Genomic DNA, 20,608 nt, shown 5'->3' with positions numbered 1-20,608 from the left:
GCTGTACCTTTCATCCCTGTGACTTATACATCCCATAACTGGAAATCCTGTACCTCCCATTCCTCTTCACCCATCTTGCCCATCCCCCCACCTCCTGCCCTCTGGCAGCCACCAGTTTGTTCTCTGTATTTAGAGAGGGTCTTTCTTCTTTTGTTTGTGTGTTCATTTGTTTTGTTTTTTAGATTCCACATGTAAGTGAAATCATATGGTATTTGTCTTTCTCCGTCTGACTTATTCCACTTAGCATAATGCCCTCTAGGTCCAGCCATGTCATCACAAATGGCATGATTTTATTCTTTTTTATGGCTGACTAATATTTTATTCTGTATATATACCATGTCTTCTTTATTCATCTGTCGATGGACACTTTGGTTGTTTCAATATCTTGGCTATTATAAATGATGCTGCAGTAAACTTAGGAGTGCATATATTTTTTTGAATTAGTATATTCACTTTTTACCCAGTATTGAAATTATTGGATTGTGTGGTATTTCTATTTTTAATTTTTTGAGGAACCTCCATTCTGTCTCCCACAGTGGCTGCACCAGTTTGCATTCCCACCAACAGTGCACAAGGGTTCCCTTTTCTCTACATCCTTACTAACACTTGTTATTCTTATCTTTTTTATACTAGCCATTCTGACTAGCCATTCAGTGCAAATGATATCTTGTGGTTTTGATTTCTATTTCCCTGATGATTAGTAATGTCGAGCATCTTTTCATGTGTCTAGCCATCTGTATGTATGTCTTCTTTGGAAAAATGACTTTTCAGGTCCTCTGCCCATTTTTTAATCAGATTATTGTTTTTTTTGGTGTTAAATTGCATAAATTCTTTATATATTAGATTTTAATCCCTTATCAGATATATCATTTGCAAATATCTTTTTCCAGTCAGTAGGTTGCTTCTTAGTTTTGTTTTTTTTTGCGGGGGGGGTTGTTGTTGTTTTTCTTGCTTAGGTGGGACAGGGTAGACAGAGGGGGCTGAGTTGTCTTTTTTTTTCTCCCAGGTAGTTTAGCTTCTGATAAAATTGCAGCAGATTAGACTCTGGTAAAGTAGTTTCTCCTGAGGGTAGTCCTTGTTAAGAAGAACAGAATGCTCTGGCATATATTGAAAGGGTTCCTTTCCCCTCCTCTTGCTAGAAACACCAAGGGAATTTTCTCTGGTATTCACTAAGATGTCATGGTAGTGCTCCCATAGATAGAACTAACAAAAGTGTGGGAACCTCCCCATACCTTGTCCACATTGAGCCTCCAGCAATTTGTCAATTACAGTTTAGGTTTCCACATCCTGGGACTGGTTCCTGTGGTGGTTTCTGCTTGTGGGTTGTGCCCTTGTAAGTTGTGATTCTCTGTGTTCACCTGTCTGTCTCACCAGTTTGTGGGGGTGAGCAATGATTTGTCCTGTAACCTCACTTTTCAGACAGATCTAAAAGGAGTTGATTTTTCAGTTTGCCCAGGTTTCTACTTGTTACATTGGAGTGGTGCTATGGGACAAGAAACCAGAAGACTGGACTTACTGCTTTGGGGTGCTCAGGAGACACCCAAATGGAGCTATCCAGTATACCAAAGGATATTAATATGGCTTTCAATAAGCTAGAGGTACAGATCCAAATAATATGAGTGTTTAAGTAGTTGACAAATCATGGAGTTTATGAAGTTAACCTGGGAGTAAGCTCCCAAGACTGAGACAGAATCCTGGGGAATTCTAACATTAAAGAGGCAGCATACAATTTTGAAAGAGCACTGAAGATATAATCACTCTCTGATAAAATTAAGTTTTCACAGATACTTTGTTATTGCTCATATAAATTTATCAAAGTTCATTACCTTTTATTCTTTTACACCCACACCTCCCACACCCCAATTAACTAAAGCAATTATATTACATAATCTGCTCATCCTGGGGCAATAGTTAACATGGAGACTTTTCAAAAGTAGAATAAAATATTTCAAACTACCTTTTAGATAAGGTTTTATAGAGTGTTCTATATCTTCTGTTTAAAAATCTCACTTTAAAGCAAAGATATTTTATTCCAGTTGGCAGTCCAGAGAAAGTTTTGAGTACCAAATTCTAAACCTCCAAAAGTAGGATTAAAATCTTAGATACTGAAAGATTCCAAGAACCAGTTGCATTTCTGCATGCTACAGTAAAATGAAGGCAGGAGGGACACATCTGCCAAACTTTATATTATAATTAAATCACTTTGTACTGACATAGCTTTATTTTAGAGGAGAATGTTTGTGGGGATTTTTAATCAGATAAAAATAGGGCTGCTGTTTTCTCTATACCAATTAACATAGTTGACATTTAGCCAGATCTGCCCTGGACACAGCAGGGATGTACAGTTTGTCCTGATTCTGTGGGAAATGAAAAATGCAGTACTTGGCACAAGAAAAAATATGTGAACCCAAAAAATGTTGTCAAATATAGCAAGTCAAATTAAGAAAATTGATTTACTGAAGGGCAGTCTATGCTTTCTAGAAAACAAAGGAGAGAGGAAGACTCTCTGGACGACTCAAAAACATATGGACCTTGAGTTTAACATAAATACTATATGCTAATGACTAAGCATATTTGGAAAAAGACTTTTTTCTACAACTCAATTAAATATGCAGTATTTCTTACCATGAGTTGAAGAAAGAAGCTGCTAGTGGCTCATACACAGCATATAAAGACATGTTAAAAAATTTTGCACAGTAAGTCTGCTTAGATGACATCTAATCAAATTCTTTCATTTATGGATGAGGAAAATTGGTCCCAGGGATGTTAAATTACTTTCATAAAATAACACTGATACATTGCCCTCACAGATCCTTTGGTTCTCAAAAACTTTATGGGAACATCACAGCTATCGTAACATTTCCAATAACCAGAGTGCTTGAAGAATAGTTTATTCTAGTTCATTGAAACTTATGATTAACTAATGATGTGAAAGAAAAGTGGTTTTTATTTATAATTTCTTAAAAATTGATCTAAGGTATTTTACCTCATAGTTCCAGCTTTATAAGTAGTAGGTTGAAACCAGAAAATGGCTGATATTGGATAATTACTTACCCACAAAAACAGCAAATTTCATATGGCTCAGCCTAAAATATGAAAGTAAACTGAACTGAATATTTTAATAACTTGTAATAACTCAAGTTCATCACTGTGAAGAGCATTTTATATAGTTAAGTGTTATGGCTTCAAATATACATGGTTCAGGTAACTGTGTAGAAAATATTCTGGCTCCCTATATACCTTGAAAAATTTGTGACCTGTGATAGCCAGCTTCCAAGATGGACTTCAGTGATCCTCACCTCCTGGTTTTTGTGCCCTTGTATAATCCCCTTTCACAATGAATACGAATGACCTATATAACCAATAGACTATTAGGGAAATGATGGTGTGTGACTTCTCAGGCTAAATCATAAAAATATTGAAGCTTCCACTTTACTCTCTCTTGGCTCTCTCACACTGGCAGAAGTCAGCCACCATGTTATGAGAACACTCAAATTCCAATAGAGAGGTCCACGTGGCAAAGAACTTAGGCCTTTTGCCACCAGCCTGCATTAACTTGCCAGCCTTGTGAGTGGGCCATCTTGGAAGCAGATCCTCTGTCTGGCACCACAGCCAAGCCTTCAGAAGCCCTGACCAACATCTTGATTGCAACCTCAGGAGAGACCCTGAGCCAGAACTACCCAGCTAATCTGTTCCCGAATTCCTGACGCACAGAAACTGCGTGAGATGTTGTTTTAAAGTCTCTACATCAGGGCGCCTGGGTGGCTCAGTCAGTAGAGCGTCTGCCTTCGGCTCGGGTCCTGGAATTGAGTTCCATGTTGGGCTCCCTGCTCAGCGGGGAGCCTGCTTCTCCCTCTGCCTGCCACTCTCCCTGCTTGTGCTCTCTCTCTCTCTTTTTTTTTTTTTAAGATTTTATTTATTTATTTGACAGAGAGAGACACAGCGAGAGAGGGAACACAAGCAGGGGGAGTGGGAGAGCTTGGTGGGAAGCTGCTTCTCCCTCTCCCACTCCCCCTGCTTGTGTTCCTGCTCTCGCTATCTCTCTCTCCGTCAAATAAATAAATAAAATCTTAAAAAAAAAAAAAGTTACATATCAAGCTCTCAAGCTTTTGGTGAAAAAGTACATCCTATCCTTCTACCTTGACAGATATTTTTTTCTTTTCTGAATTTCACTTTTATATTTTCTATTTCTGCCTTGACCTTAACTTGTACTCATTCTTAATGCTCTAAAAGATTAAAAAACAAATGTAATTACATTCAAAGTATTCAAATTGTGAATATATTTTCCACCAAAAAATGAAAGAAAATATAAGGAACTAAAAAATTACAATTATTTTTGGGTGAAGGTGGTCAGAAGTACAAACTTCTAGTTGTAAGATATGTAAGTTCTGGGGATATCATATACAGCATGATGACTATAGTTAATAATACTGTATTGTATATTTTGAAAGTTACTAAGAGAGTAGATCTTAAAAGTTTTTATCACAAGAAAAATAAATTTGTAACTATGTGAGGTAATGGATGCTAACTAAATTCATTGTGGTAATCATTTCACAGTATGTACATATATCAAACCATTATGTTGTATACCTTAAACATAGGCAATGTTATATACCAATTATATCTCAATAAAACTGGAATAAAATTATTTTATATGTTTAAAAATGACTTCTCGGGGCACCTGGGTGGCTCAGTCGGTTAAGCGGCTGCCTTCGTCTCGGGTCATGATCCCAGGGTCCTTGGATCGAGCGCCGTGCTGGGCTCCCTGCTCAGTGGAGAGTCTGCTTCTCCCTCTCCCTCTGCCTGCCTCTCTGCCTACTTGTGCTCTCTCTCTCTCTCTCTGTCAAATAAATAAATAAAATCTTTAAAAAAAAAAAAGGCTTCTCTAAAGAGTTCAAAATTGAATTCTTAAATTCAATTCTTAAAATTGAAAAGGAAAAAATAAATTATAATTATTGAATATCAAAATTTTAACTCAAAATTATAGCAAAAATTTAAAATTTATTTGCATCTATTTAAATTTTCTTAAATATTTTATTTATTTATTTTAGAGAGAATGCAAACAGAGGGGAAGGGGCAGAGGGAGAGGAGGAGAGAATCTCAAGCCGACTCCATGCTGAGCACAGAACTTGATGCAGGGCTCAGTTCACAACCCTGAGATCATTACCTGAGCTGAAATCAAGAATCGGATGCTTAACTGACTGAGCCACCCAGGCACTCCTCTATTTAAATATTTTAATAAAATTAAAACTATTCTTGATTCTTGCATTGACTGTCTAGTGGCCAATGGGAAGAATTGATATCATGCTTCATGTATATTATGTCTAGCCTACATATGCACACATTCAAGAGCAATATGAAATATTTTATATTGCAGAATGTCCCTAAGCAATCACGTTTTTTTTTTTTAAGATTTTATTTATTTATAGAGGGAACAGAAGCAGGGGGAGTGGGAGAGGGAGAAGCAGGCTTCCCGCGGAGCAGGGAGCCCGATGCGGGGCTCGATCCCAGGTCCCTGGGATCATGACCTGAGCCGAAGGCAGACGCTTAACGACTGAGCCACCCAGGTGCCCCGCAATCACGTTTAATTACTGCAAATAATGTACTAATTCATGAGTACTTCTGGAAACACAAAATATGAAGAAAAGCAAGAAAATGGATGCTGGATGCAATGAAAAATGATACTGCACTATGTAAAAATATCTTGCACTCATGCTCTCTAAAAGGAAGGAAATGAAAAATTATTCTTTTCTCCTCTCTAGCTGCTTCTGCTATTCAAATCCACCCAAATAGCTGGTGTTCATCTCCAAATTTGGTGGCAGTACAATCCATTAAGACTTCACAGCATTTAGACACAGTTGCTTTTTCACTCAAGGACATAGGACAAGAGATGTAAAGAAGCATTTCCCTGAGGCCTGAATGCGGTTAAGCATGAAACTGGATGTTTAAGGACACATGTGCCAGTGCTAAGCACCAGATCTCAAGTGCCAGAGGTGCCCATATGCTATTTAATAGATTTATTTTTTGTGTTTCTGATATGTGGAGCCTTCTAAAACATGGGGCTTAAGGCAGGGCCATCTTGCCTGGGTGGCAGGGTTGGTTGTACTACTGTGCCAAAAGTCAATCACTAAATGTCAGAAAGTTCTTTCTAGTCCCATATAGGATTCATGGGTTAAAGAATTAAGTTATTTTTAGTGACACAGTATACAGACTCTGGAGACATAGTGATTAGATTCACATCCCAACTTTGCTACTTAGTTGTAAGTCACCTTGGGCAAGTTATGTAACCTTTCTATGCCTTGGTTTAAAAAACACCTATCTCACTGAGTAAAGTGAGTGAATATACAGGTAAGAGAATATATGGTGAATATATTTTCCATCAAAAAAATGTAAAGTAGGGGCACCTGGGTGGCTCAGTCAGTTAAGCGTCTCTCTTGGGCTCAGGTCATGATCTCAGGGTCCTGGTATCGAACCCCGCATCAGGCTCCCCACTCAGCAGGGAGTCTGCATGTCCCTCTCCCTCTGCCCCTCTCCCCACTTGTGCTCTATTTCTCACGCACTCTCTCTCTCAAATAAATAAATAAGACCTTTTTTAAAAAATGTAAAGTAAATATAAAAGATATTTTGCAATATAAAATAACTCATATTACTCTTAAATGTGTGCATATGTTGGCTAGACAAAGATATATATATCTTTATATATAAAATTATGTGCATCCTTCAAAGCATTTTGTAGAACCAGTTCACTCTTGGAAATACTGTAATAATTAATAATAATTATAATAATTACAACCAGCTTTGAGTGCCTTTTATGGCCAAGCACAGCATTTACATTATATCATTTAATCTTCAGAACAATCCTGAGACATCCTCCATTTTCAGAGGAAGAAACTGAAATTAAGAAAGATTAAGTGATCTGCTCAAGGGCACAGGTAATAAGTGACAGGACTGAACTTCAAATGGATGTTTTCTGAGTGCTAAACCTAAGCTCTTTTCATTTTGTTCTTGGTGGACCAACCATGTCTCTTAATCCCAAATTCTTAATTCTAAGATCATAGAGTACAATGATACTGTTATTGGTAAGGATGAAAATTACAAATAACTTGCCACCACCAAACTTTGAGCTCTTTAAGGACACAGGTTGTTTTATTCAGCTCAGCATAATGCCTGGAACATTGTAAACATTCAATAAATGTTTGTCAAACCAATAATGATTAATCTGGGGCCAAAAACAGGCTAGGGAAGTTAATATAATATCTTGTTAATTAACTGTAAAATAGATTCACTGGGACAACTACAGTACTCCCTCTACTTCATGTAACAAAATTTTATATGATTAACTAATATTTTTGAAAGTTTAGTCATCTCAATACCCTTAGATCTTATTTTGACATTTTTAACCATGGCATCTGGTTGACTCTTCCATGAATCTTTTTGAAATGAAGACTCAGTTTATTCAAATTTATCTGGCTTACATTATTATTCCCATGGTCCTTGCCAGAAAACAAATTATGGAATGTTTGAAGATGTTTTCCTTGTTTAGATTTTAACTGCATGGGGCTTTTTTCTCAGAAAATTCTCATGGGACACACAGGTTCATACCAGCCTGGAATATGGTTATTTGGCCCATCTACCATTTTGAATAACATTTAAATTTAGGTTGTATATTTAGGGATATGATGGTGATGCTACAGAGTTTTATCCTGAGTTTCAGTTCTTTTGGGGTTCCACAAGGAGCAACCTGCATCTAGTACTGAACCACATTTTAAGATGCATTTCCCAGCAAATTGTAGGGGGAAAATATGAACTCCATCAAGTTCACCTCTCTTGTACCAGATGAGAAGCATCAGCTATTTATTTAAGCTTTAGTCCAGATTGGGAAGATAAGGGGATTTTAGGCAAACTCATATAACCTAAGCCCAAGTGGTTGGCAGTTGTGGTAGAGAAAGAAGACTTGTATCAGACACAATCCCAAATATCCATTCCCTCATCCTTGCTTGGTGAAGGAACCTTGATATTAGCTCAGTTTATAGCCACCCTGAAAAAAAACCTTCCCTTGTGGTTGCTTATGTCCATGTGATTAAATTCTGTCTGATGAGATGTTAGCAGGATTGTCCTTTGAGATCTCCTTAAGGGGAGATCTTGCGGCCTTCTTCATCTCTATCTTCTTCATTTGGGCTGAAAATCAAATGTGATGGCTGAAGCTCCAGCAGTAATTCTGGGCCACTAGGTAGAAGCCACATACTGAGGGTAGGAGAGTAACAAGGTAAAGAGTCTGTGTCCTTGATGATTATAAATCTGCCTTACCAACCCTGGACTGTTTACTTCCAGATTTCACTTATGAAAGACAGAAATGAGTTTATATCTCATTTAAGCCACTGTTAATTGTAGCTTTCTGTCTTTCTCACTTCTACCTCATCCCAACAGAGAGGATCTATTAAAGTCCTCATAGGTTGTTCTCTCTTGGGCAAAGTAAAGAGAAGGATCTGACCTTATCTCCATGCTCATCTTCTTTTTCTACTCCCAACACCAAATGTGATCCTATTTCCATCTGACCTGTCAAAGCCAAAGGCACCTAAACAACTTCTATAAGAAAAGGGAACTTGTTAATTAACCCTAGCATGTGAATACAGTGGCAGTTTCTCAGATAATATGCCTATATTCTCCAGGATGGCCTAATTAAATACACTGGGTTTTGTTCTGTGAAATTGGTTTAAATGATTTTCCTGCACTTTATACAGTTCATTAATTATATACCTTTAAGGGCTCTAAAACCTTTTCCTAGAGTACCAAGAAAGGTAAAGTAGCCAAATGTGACTTTTAACCTCAAACTTCAAACTGCTTTATCTATTACACTGAAAAGTACTGCATAGCTGTTTTCCCAGAAAGCCTAGGTTTTTTTTTAATCTTCCTTCATTTTTATAGTCTAATTTCTAACATATTTCAATCTATTGTTATATATTGAGTCCTATGTTATAAGGTTTAAATTCATTTCCTTTTAAGTTTTCCTTTTACCCTTGAAAAGATACTTTATATTTTCAATAGTGAATAATTATTAGTGAGGTAAGAGTAGAGGATGGGAGGAGAAAAGAAAATGAAAGAAAAAATTAGACTTTAACACAGAAGAAAATTTATCTAGGTGCACATTAAACTTTTGGCTAGTTCTTATGGAATACCAAAAGATTTTTAACCAGCAGGAACAAAGTCTTGACAAAACCAAAAGACAGGTTTCCTTATGATCTAATAAGATAATTTTGTCTTCATAATTAGCAAATTGATGTTACTAAAATAACACATGGAAAAGTATGCTCAGATGATCCCCCAATGGGAACAATGTGCATGATTCAGACTGTGAGCAATGACAGCATAGGTCGACTTTGGGGAAATGCACACAATTGCCAAATCATATCCTCAGGCACCAGACTGCGTGAGTCCTCTACCCACTACCGATTCCTGTCTCTAAGATACGTTGACACATTTATTTGTCATGTGTCTTTCTTCAGTCTTCATGGTGGTGTAATTCTTTAGTCTGCATGGTGGTGTAATACTGAGGTGGTATAAAGTCTGTGTCAGAAGACTTGAGCTGTAGGCCAAGGTCAAGGTCAGAAGACTTGAGCTGTAGGCCGGGCTCTCACACTTATGGACTTGTGCATGCCACTTGACCTTCCCCAGTGTCGATTTCCTCATCTGTAAATTAGGGTTCATAATACCTGTACTACTTGCCTCCAAGTCTGTTGTGAAAATCAAATGACATATATGTATTAGCGTTTTGTAAACTATAAAAATTAAGCATTCTCCTACTGCATGTTTTTCTACCTATGCCTTCTACTTATGATATTTCTTCTACTGAAAAATTTTTTTTTAAATTAAGAGCCAACCTAGATCTTCTAGTGGCCTCTCTCAAGAGCAAATCCCTTGTCCTCTTGAGACTCTTTATCTGTAAATGAGAGGTTGGACTAGATTGATAGGTCAAAATGTTATTTAGCAGGAGAATATTTTTTTAAATAAACTTATTCAGAAGATCAGCATGTAAAATGAACAAAAGCAAGGTTGCTCTTAGTTGAGATGGTTGAAGCTGGAATGAGAATTCAGAGTCCTGCCTAATTAGACATCCACCAAAACACACACACTCTATCCCACTCGGGCAGCCCCTGAGGTCCCTTACAACAAGCCTTAGATCCTCCCATTCTAACCTTCTGTAATATTTATGTTATGATCCCAGACCTATGTTTTATGATTCTTCAAGCAAAAGTCACTCTACCGTAAAGGAGTAGAGCAAAGCTGGAGGATGGTATGGATGGACAGATGCCCAGACATCTGAACTCCTGTTAGCTGACCAACAAATTTGTTGAAATGCAGCCAAGTTAGTCTAATCATGTGAGTACCAAACTCCTTGAGTTGGAAGATCTTTAAGAAGCTACGTGAAATATCTCAACAGTGCTCATGGAGCAGAGAACTCTGCCGAAACTATAAAAGTAAATACTGAATGGGCAATCCTCCAATCTGTTCTCCGCTAAATATACAGCAACGCTGCAGTCTCTTTGACACTGTTTTCAGTAAGAATGACTCAGAGATGAAGAAGCCACTTGTAACAAAGCAACTAATGCAATGCCATTTCTCAGTGCCCCCAAACAAGTGAGATATGGAGGTTGGCTTCAGTATACACAGATCATATAATCACAGAATGTCCGACCTGGAAATAATGTTAGAGAACAACCAGTCTATTTTACAAATGACAGATGTGAAATCCAGAAAGACTGTGAGCTGCCCAAGTTTAGGAATTCATTCAAGCTTCATTAAGTAAACATTAGCTGAGTACTGAGTACTGAGTATTAACTGAGTATTAACTGAGGAAAAGTCCTGCAAACTAAGCATACGTAGCATGGTATTTACTCCAGCTTTTGAAGAAGTTGCCATGAAGGTCAAAGTCATGAAAAATTCCATTAGCTGCTAGCATACTTTTCAACCTACTTAAGCAAGAAAAGGAGATTTTAGTTAGCTGTCTTCATGTGCTTATTATTTTTCTTTAGCATATAAAATACTGAAGAAATATATAAGATTTCAAAGATCTATGCCATCATCCAGAAAGAACAACAAAAACAAACAAAAAACTATGGCGATACCTTACAAAATTTCATTTCTTCATTCTTAGTAAGATTCTAACATGAAATTTTTTGCATTCCCGCTCATTGTCTTTTCTAAACTGCTTTGTGGTTTTCAACTACAGCAAAGTAAAATCAGCACATATGCTGAAAGAGAAAACTTTAGGGAACAACATCAATCAACCTACATTTATTTGAGAAAAGTCTAACGCTAATAGACCTGAGGTCAGGCATCTTTACAAAGAATCCATCATCTATCCATCCATTTATCCATTCATTCATCTAAGACGCATTTACTGAGTACCTTCTACATGAATACCACGATATGAGGAACTATGTAGAATACTAAAAAAATAGAACGGTGTTTCTCAACATGTAGTTTGAGGACCCGCCTGCAACAGAATCATCTGGAGAAATTGCTAAAAATGTAAGTTGCTAGAACCCGCTAATATAGATTTTCTTTATTGGTTTAGTTCCCCGTAGCAGGCAACAAAAACCAGCTGGTGCTCCCTTCGACAAAGAAGGAACTGCCTGGAAGGATGTCAGGGATTCACAGAATTGACCAGAAATTGGAACTGAGGGAGCTTCAGAGGAACCACAACAAAAATCATAACACAGGAACAATGTGGTCCTCACACTGACTCTGTTACGATTTCCAGTTCTAACTTTGTTGTTGTCTTACTGCTCTCGACTGAAATTTCTGACATAGAGTCTCCAAATGATCGTGCCTCGGGCCCAGGCCCAGGTGACACTCCCTAAAACTGTACACAAAGGGAGATTCTTCTAAAGGGAAATTAGGATGAAAATGGGAAGTGGGGTTAAAACTAACAAATGCCTGGTTACCTATTAAATCAGAATTTCTAAGGGTGAGACTGGGGGCAGAGGGTTACATTTTTTAAACAAGCTCTCAGATAATTATGAAGTATTCTGAAGTCTGACAAACTCCGATGTAAAGATAGAGTCTGTACCCCAAAACAGATTTAAATCAAAGTGGAAAGCAAAGACATCTTACTTATGAAACTGAAGAATAATTCCAAGTTCCCGATCAAATGTCATCTCCCTGTGGATGTTGCCCCCATCTCTATCCCTTGCCCTCAACAGGCATCCATTCAATCAACAATGAGCATCTTTATAAAAAGGGATAGTGTGTTTATTACAATAGAAAGTAAGTATACACATATTTTTATGGAAAAAAAGAGGTGTGTAAACAGCAAGTTTGGAAGACTACATATCAAAACGTAAACAGTGGAAAAGAAAGAATAATTCCAAAGAAAATATAAACAGATTCATGACAGTTATATAGAATAGATGTACTTGATATAAAAGACAGAAAATAAAGATAAATGTTACTGAAATCCTTTATTTCAAACTCTTATGTATACGTTCTATGTTTTCCTAATCCAACTCATTGGGACTATAATTGATCATTGTTAGTGACCATGTTCAGACTTTCAGATGGCTGGTAGTTTCAGACTTTTGAGAAGCACTGCATGTCACATTTTCTTAAATTATAGAAATTTTCATCATTTTCACTTACTGTATGTCAAATGAAGAGAAATGGTCACCAATCAGCTCCTGTAATGCAGCTAATGAAGTAATATGTTTATATTTACTCATTCCAAACAACATTTGAGGATCTTCCACATGTACAGTTTTATCCTAGGAACTATGTTGTAGGAAAAAAAAATGTAGAAGGGTACTAGCTAAAGAAAAAAAATAATTTTAATAGGAAACGACTAAAGAATCATGTGAAAGCAACTTATAAACAAATACATGATGGTATAATCTAGATTCTAGATAGTCTCTAATGTCTGGTTTAACCTCCCTAAAGCATGTTCATCTCAAACTAACCAGTGGATGAGAACAAAATAAACCATCAGCACTTTTTGTGTTATATTCATATGTGGTAGGCATAGACATAAAAAAGAAGACTTGCAGGCAGTTCTGAAATAGAGTGTCAACCACTGTGTGGTAGCTGTGGCCCAGGGCAACCAAGAAGAGCCCGGCTCTTTTTAACAGGAAAGTGCCTACCAGTCACCACCAACTGCCGTGGCCCTAGATGGTCACAGGGCTCAGAGGCAAAACTGAGAACAGTGAACCAACAGAGCAGTTAGTGGCTCTGTTCAGGACTCGGTAAATGTTCCTTGTAGAATCGTTCTTCATTTGGAAAGAGCTGATGCTCTTCTTACTTCTCCAACCCTCCCCTCGCCATTTCCTCCGCATCTTCTCCCTCCTCTGGGCCCCTGCCGCACACAACCAGAACACCAGAAAAGGATAGGCACCATGCACAATGTCGTCTTTGAATGAAGTATTAAATGTATATCTGGATGCCAAAGACTTAAAAATACATTGCAAAACATAACCTAAAATGTGCATTTAGCTAGAGGCCCATCCAAAAAAAAAGAAAGAATAAAAAGTAATCTGGGTTCAAGCAAGCAGGGATGTTTGTGCTGTTTTTATGCATAATATTTCAAGCTTTGCCTCTATGAAGCTTCGATGTACTAAAAGCATATTAAAATGCAGGTAGCTGGTTAACTCACAAGTCAAGTCTTGTAAGTGTAGACCATTATGATTATAACATTTAATAGTATCGTAGTAAACATTTATGTAGTGCTGTACATTACTAAAGTGCTTAAAATTAGGGCGCCTGGGTGGCTCAGTTGGTTAAGCGACTGCCTTCGGCTCAGGTCATGATCCTGGAGTCCCGGGATCGAGTCCCGCATCGGGCTCCCTGCTCGGCAGGGAGTCTGCTTCTCCCTCTGACCCTCCCCCTCTCATGCTCTCTCTCTCTCTCTCTCTCATTCTCTCTCTCAAATAAATAAATAAAATCTTTATAAAAAAGTGCTTAAAATTAGTCAAAGGCAAAAGCAGTATCATTTTTATTCACTAATGAAAAAGAAGTTTGACTGTTTTGTGGAACCTACAGAGAAAAAGACAGATGGACTAGAAGTTTAAATATTTGATGTAAATTTCAGTTAAAATACTCAGCTATGTAATTTAACTGGAGCATAATGAAGCTCTACACATTAAAAAATATCAAATTATTAAAATAATGTTATTTTATTTCAAATGTTGCTTACCATTACAGAACATAACAGACACTGATAGTCTATATCAGTGTTTCTATAACTTTTCAGATAATATGAATCACAAGGAGTGTTTGTAAAAAGTACAATTCCTTAGCTCTCAAGGCTTGGAGTTTCTGATTCATCAAGTCTGGAATGAGACCAGGGAGATTGTATTTTTAACCAGTACCATAAGAAATTCTTATTATCAGGGAAAATCAGGAAACAGTAGTTTCTGTGAACTGGTATCCAACTCCAGGACCCCATAGAAACTTGGAACATTCAAACTTTATAATCATTCAAACTTTACTTGTATAATTAATCCATCAGGCACTGGGCTTAAAGACATTCCACTCTCTTTTGATCCTCATAGCATTCCATAAGAGACCCATTTCCAGGATCAAACTCTGAAAAGCTGAATAACTAGATCAAAAGAAAAACGGAAAAATTAGACCAAAATCACAAAGCCGGGTCTACCTGGCTCCCTAGCCTATGCCTAATCAACATGTATTTTCTTCTGCACACTGCCAAATCCTGCATCTTAGAGAAGACAAAAAGGGAGAAGGGGTAAGAAGGAAACAGAATTCTAGTAAGTGCACTTAAGCTTTTCAAGAGATCATTGAATATACATAGTATATTATTAAAAAGTTAAATCCACCTTAAATTCTCCAGTTGAAATGTAAAATTATTAAAAATTGTTAAAATTTATTTTAAAATTATTCTAAATTATGTAAAATTGTTAAAAATTACATTCTCCAGTTGAAATGTAAAATTGTTAAACAGAATCATGTCCCAGGGGAAGACCAAAGGGAGTAGATGGTCATAAAATAAATCAAAGATTATAGTTGATTTCTATATTAGTGTTAAGGTAGATGTTATTTTGTTAGGAAGCGTAGAGCCCCTTCTGGTTGAGGAAGTAGAAGAAAGAGTAAGTAGGTCATGATACATAAGGGGATCTGGTGTATTATTTCTCTGAAGTTGGCAATTTAAACAATAAGGAGAACATTCTTTTCTGGTGGGTGCAACTCTTAATCTTGACTGAAGGAATTAAGGCAAAAGTAATGTACAGTCTGTACCTCCAACCTTTGTTTTGCAATAGTGATGCTGAGAAGGGAGATTCTCCAAAGTCTCTCAATAAACAAGCCTAGTTATGAGAATCAGGTTATCTTGTACAAGTGCAAGAAATAATTGACCCGAGTTGAGCTAACTTTCAGAGAACACAAGCTGAGTTGAGCTAGTTTTTGTACAGAACACAGCTCTAATGTTACCTTGAAAGGCCCAGCAAACAAAACCTTCAGGCCTTTGATGTAGAAATGGGACAGATAGCTCATGACAAGAAACGGTAGACTCTGTCAGCAAACTGTTATTGAAATTAATGCCCCTCCCATTTTTAGTTTGTGGTATTGGTCTGAATGTAGACAATGGTGATTATTTTTCAGTTTTGTTATAGGATGGGACTACTTCCTTGGCTTTCAAAAATTCTACTTCCTTGGTTCCTTTGTTTCAATGTATCACAGTTATTTCTGCTTTAAGGTTAGGAGAGGTGACCTTGGGAATAGACCTGGGGGTGGAGGGTATTTATAGCTTAAGGGAGAACACGGTATAGATGAACTTAGCTCAGGGGAGCTTCCAAAAAGGTAACAGACCCATCAACCAGTAAGAGGACAGTTATAGGCATGAGTCTATATAATGAGGTGGCCATTATAAAAGAATCTGATAAGCTGAAAGGGCCTGGCATAAAGCAACATCAAAAACCATTTTAATTCTAGTCTTTCTTATATAGATGGGATAGGCCAGAAATTAACAGCTTTGTGTTAGAAAAGCAAAATGATAGGGGTGCCTGGGTGGCTCAGTCAGTTAGGCATCTAACTCTTGATTTCTGCTCAGGCCATGATCTCAGGGTCATGAGATCGAGTCCTGCATTGGGCTCCGGGCACAGCATGTAGTCTGCTTGGGATTCTCTCTCCTTCTCCCTCTGTCCCTCCCCGCACTTGCACATGCACGTGCACTCCCTCTCTCTGTCTCTCAAATAAATAAATAAATAAAATCTTTAAAAATAAAGAAAAGCAAAATGATATCCCAGGGGAGATATTTAAACACTAGGGCAGGGAGATTAACCTAACCTAGGGCAGGTTTTTACCCCCAAAGCACACTTTGCATATGAGGAAGCATCCTAGTGATTATAAATTATTTTAATGTTTTATTTCTATTGAATTTATTTTATTTACACTTAATTTAGCTGAAAATAAGTTTTGAAGACCTGAATGTATAAAGTAAGAAGGTTGAAGAAAAGGCCTAATTGTCAAAGGCAGAAAGCTCTTTTACAAAAATAGAATAATGATTAATAAATCATTACTGAATTTAGTAGTGTTAGTAACAGAGTGAATAATAATGCTTCTTCTAGGAATTGACTGCCTTAATACTTTATGTGTCTGAGATTGGGGGCTAAAACCCCTGTTCTTTAAGATCCTCCCAATTCTAAGAACTATAAATTTATGAACCAGAATCTGAAGGAGAAGAAAAATAAACCCTTTTCTCCTTAGTATGTCTATGCCTAAGAAACATTTTCAAACCAGATTGTATTATTTCTTCATACCATGCCATATTCTGTCTACATACCAAGTGGAAAATGTAGTTGGAAATGTTTTTTGGCCAAATATAACTCTGTTCTGGGAAACTACTTCCTTTACCAACCACAGCTATTCAGACACATCTTAGAATATAGTATAGGTATCCAAGGAATACCCACCATGTTCCCTTAAGCCCCTGAATTAACTTCTTAGAAAAAATTGCAAACTGATGACTGAGGCATCTGGGACTGGCATGGGTGTCTGGCTTTTTTCGTGCATACCTCTAGCCTAGCCAACAATTTGTGCATTGTGAGAGAGGACAAGCAAGTTGTCCTTTTAGACATTTCCACATGACTGTTTCATAGGTCTATCATACTTAACTTTCCAAAATCAAAGCCAACTGCCTCAAAAATGTTCTACCTGCAGTCTTTCCTGTCTCAGTAAATGGCACCACCATACACCCAAAAGTTCTTATCCTGCTTTACCTCACTCCCCAAATCCAATTTATGAACAAATTCTGGAAATTCTGAACAAATTATTCTGAAAGAAATCCTCCATTTCACCATCATTACGATTATTATCCTGCTCCAAGACACCATCATCACACATCTGGACTACTGTGAAAGCCTCCTGTTTTCACTGTTCTTCTTCTATACTCCACCTTCTAGCCAGAAGACAGAATCAGCTTTTTATTTTTTTATTTTGATTTTTTAAAATTTTATTATGTTTTTTTTTCTTAAAGATTTTATTTATTTATTCATGAGAGACAGAGAGAGAGAGGCAGAGGCAGAGGGAGAGGGAGAAGCAGGCTCCCAAGGAGCAGGGAGCCCGATGTGGGACTCGATCCCAGGACCCTGAGATCATGACCTGAGCCGAAGGCAGACGCCTAACCATCTGAGCCACCCAGGCGCCCAAAATTTTATTATGTTATGTTAGTCACCATAAATCATTAGTTTTTGATGTGGTGATCCATGATCCATTGTTTTCACATAACACGCAGTGCTCCATGCAGTACGTGCCCTCCTTAAAACCCATCACCAGGCTAACCAATCCCCCCTCCCCCCTCCCCTCTAAAACCCTGTTTGTTTCTCAGAGTCCATAGTCTCTCATGGTTCATCTCTCCCTCTAATCCCCGCCCCCTCATTTTTTCCCTTCCTTCTCCTAATGTCCTCCATGCTATTCCTTATGTTCCACAAATAAGTGAAACCATATGATAATTGACTTTCTCTGCTTGACTTATTTCACTTAGCATAATCTCCTCCAGTCCCATCCATGTTGATGTAAAAGTTGGGTATTCATCCTTTCTGATGGCTGAGTAATATTCCATTATATATACGGACCACATCTTCTTTATCCATTCATCTGTTGAAGGGCATCTTGGCTCTTTCCACAGTTTGGCTATTGCGGACATTGCTGCTATGAACACTGGGGTGCATATGGCCCTTCTTTTCACTACATCTGTGTCTTTGGGGTAAATACCCAGGAGTGCAATTCCTGGGTCATAGGGTAGCTCTATTTTTAAATTTTTGAGGCACCTCCACACTGTTTTCCAAAGTGGCTGTACCAACTTGCATTCCCACCAACAGTGTAAGAGGGTTCCCCTTTCTCCACAACCTCTCCAACACTTGTTGTTTCTTTCCCTGTCCATTTTTGCCATTCTAACTGGTGTAACATGGCATCTCAATGTGGTTTTGATTTGAATTTCCCTGATGGCTAATGATGATGAACATTTTTTCATGTGTCTGTTAGCCATTGGTATGTCTTCTTCAGAGAAGTGTCTTTTCATATCTTCTGCCCACTTTTTGACTTGATTATTTGTTTTTTGGGTGTTGAGTTTGAGAAGTTTTTTATAGATCTTGGCTACCAGCCCTTTATCTGTAGTGTCATTTGCAAATATCTTCTCCCATTCTGTGGGTTGCCTCTTTGTTTTGTTGACTGTTTCCTTTGCTGTGCAGAAGCTTTTTATCTTGATGAAGTCCCAAAAGTTCATTTTTCCTTTTGTTTCACTAGCCTTTGGAGCTGTATCTTGAAAGAAGTTGCTGTGGCCGATGTCCAAGAGGTTACTGCCTATGTTCTCCTCTAGGATTTTGATGGATTCCTGTCTCACATTGAGAGGTCTTTCATCCACTTTGAGTTTATCTTTGTGAATGGTGCTAGACAATGGTTGAGTTTCATTCTTCTGCCTGTGGCTGTCCAATTTTCCCAGCACCATTTATTGAAGAGACTGTCTCTTTTCCATTACATGTTTTTCCCTGCTTTGTCAAAGATTATCTGACCATAGAGTTGAGGGTCCATATCTGGGTTCTCTATTCTGTTCCACTGGTCTATATGTCTGTTTTTTTGCCAGTACCATGCTGTCTTGGTGATCACAGCTTTGTAATATAGCTTGAAATCAGGCAACGTGATGCCCCCAGCTTTGTTTTTCTTTTTCAACATTTCCTTGGCAATTGGGGTCTTTTCTGATTCCATACAAATTTTAGGATTGTTTGTTCCAGCACTTTGAAAAATGTCATTGGAATTTTAATCAGGATGGCATTGAAGGTATAGATTGCTCTGGGTAGCATAAATATTTTAACAATGTTTATTCTTCCAATCCATGAGCATGGAATATTTCAGAATCAGCTTTTTAAAAACATAAATCTCTTCCTGGCTTAATCCAACCCTGTCCATGCCTCCCACTGTAACTGGAACATAGCCAGTAGTCTTGCCATACCCTGCAAGAGCCTATATGGTCTGGCCTCTGCTTACGTCTACAATCTCACCTCCTACTTCTCAACCCTTTGTTCAATTTACCCTAACTAAATTGTCATTTCCTCTCTCCGATGGACCTGTACACCATGCTCCTTTTCACTCAATGCCCTTGGATTGCTGTTTCCTTTTGCTGATATACTTTTCCCCAGGCCTTCTTATAGATGTCTCCTCCCAATTTAGGTCTCAGCTCAGTTATTAGCTCCTCAGAAAAGCCTTCCCACCTTTTCTCTCCCTATTCATTAGATTTGGGGGAGAGTTCTGATTTTTTTTTTTAATCAATGTGCATCTATTAGTTTGATTTGTAAATTAAGGTAAAAATAAATGTATAAATAAACAAAAAAGGGTGCCTGGGTGGCTCAGTTGGTTAAGCGACTGCCTTCGGCTCAGGTCATGATCCTGGAGTCCCTAGATCGAGTCCCGCATCGGGCTCCCTGCTCGGCAGGGAGTCTGCTTCTCCCTCTGACCCTCCCCCCTCTCATGTGCTCTCTCTCATTCTCTCTCTCTCAAATAAATAAATAAAATCTTAAAAAATAATAATAATAAAAAAATTAAAAAAATAAAAAAAAGCTTCTCTAATCACCGTATATCACTTTGTTTTGCTTTCTTCATTGCAATCATCATTATCTCAAATTAAAATTTTCTTTATTTATGTGTTTTCTTGTTTATTGTGTGTTTCCCACTGTAATTTAAGCTCCATGAGAGAGGAGATTTGTTTCAATGAGGCATGTCTGCCATGTCAGCCAGTGTATCCCAGTGCCTACAAGGCCTTTTTGTGCATTGTAGACTCTCAATAAATATTTGTTAAATGAGTAGATTTCAGCTGCCCAAAAGAAGTTGTTTCCTTTGGCTGAGAATGGTCTTGTGCATTCATTTGAAAAGAGTGTTTAGTGAAATATTTTGCCCAAGTTGGGTTCCATTTGCTTCTTAAGATACTACTGCCAATACCCGTGCACATGGAATGGTTCCTTGACACAAATGAGAAAGGTCAACATACATGCAAAGCTTGTAACAAAGATGGCAAATAGATTGATATCTATATCTATTTCAGCATGTCAATGGAAAGGTTCACATCAAAGTGAAAATTGAAAAGCAAAGTTAATGCTGATTTGGATCTGATAGC

The 20,608-nt window shown here is 37.7% G+C and overlaps 1 long non-coding RNA gene across 5 annotated transcripts in view; it reads left to right on the top strand.

Moving 5' to 3' along the window:
• The window catches only part of LOC123857584 (uncharacterized), a 47,261-nt gene that overhangs the window by 7,476 nt on the left and 19,177 nt on the right, over positions 1-20,608 (top strand). The gene's annotated exons all lie outside the window — the stretch shown is intronic.

Source organism: Mirounga angustirostris, unplaced genomic scaffold (assembly GCF_029215605.1).
Source record: "Mirounga angustirostris isolate CCGP_5_RB_7025 unplaced genomic scaffold, mMirAng1.0.hap1 SCAF_13, whole genome shotgun sequence".
NCBI classification, from domain to species: domain Eukaryota; kingdom Metazoa; phylum Chordata; class Mammalia; order Carnivora; family Phocidae; genus Mirounga; species Mirounga angustirostris.
The sequence above is the reverse complement of the archived record's forward strand: the minus strand, read 5'-3'. Positions and strand labels throughout refer to the sequence as shown.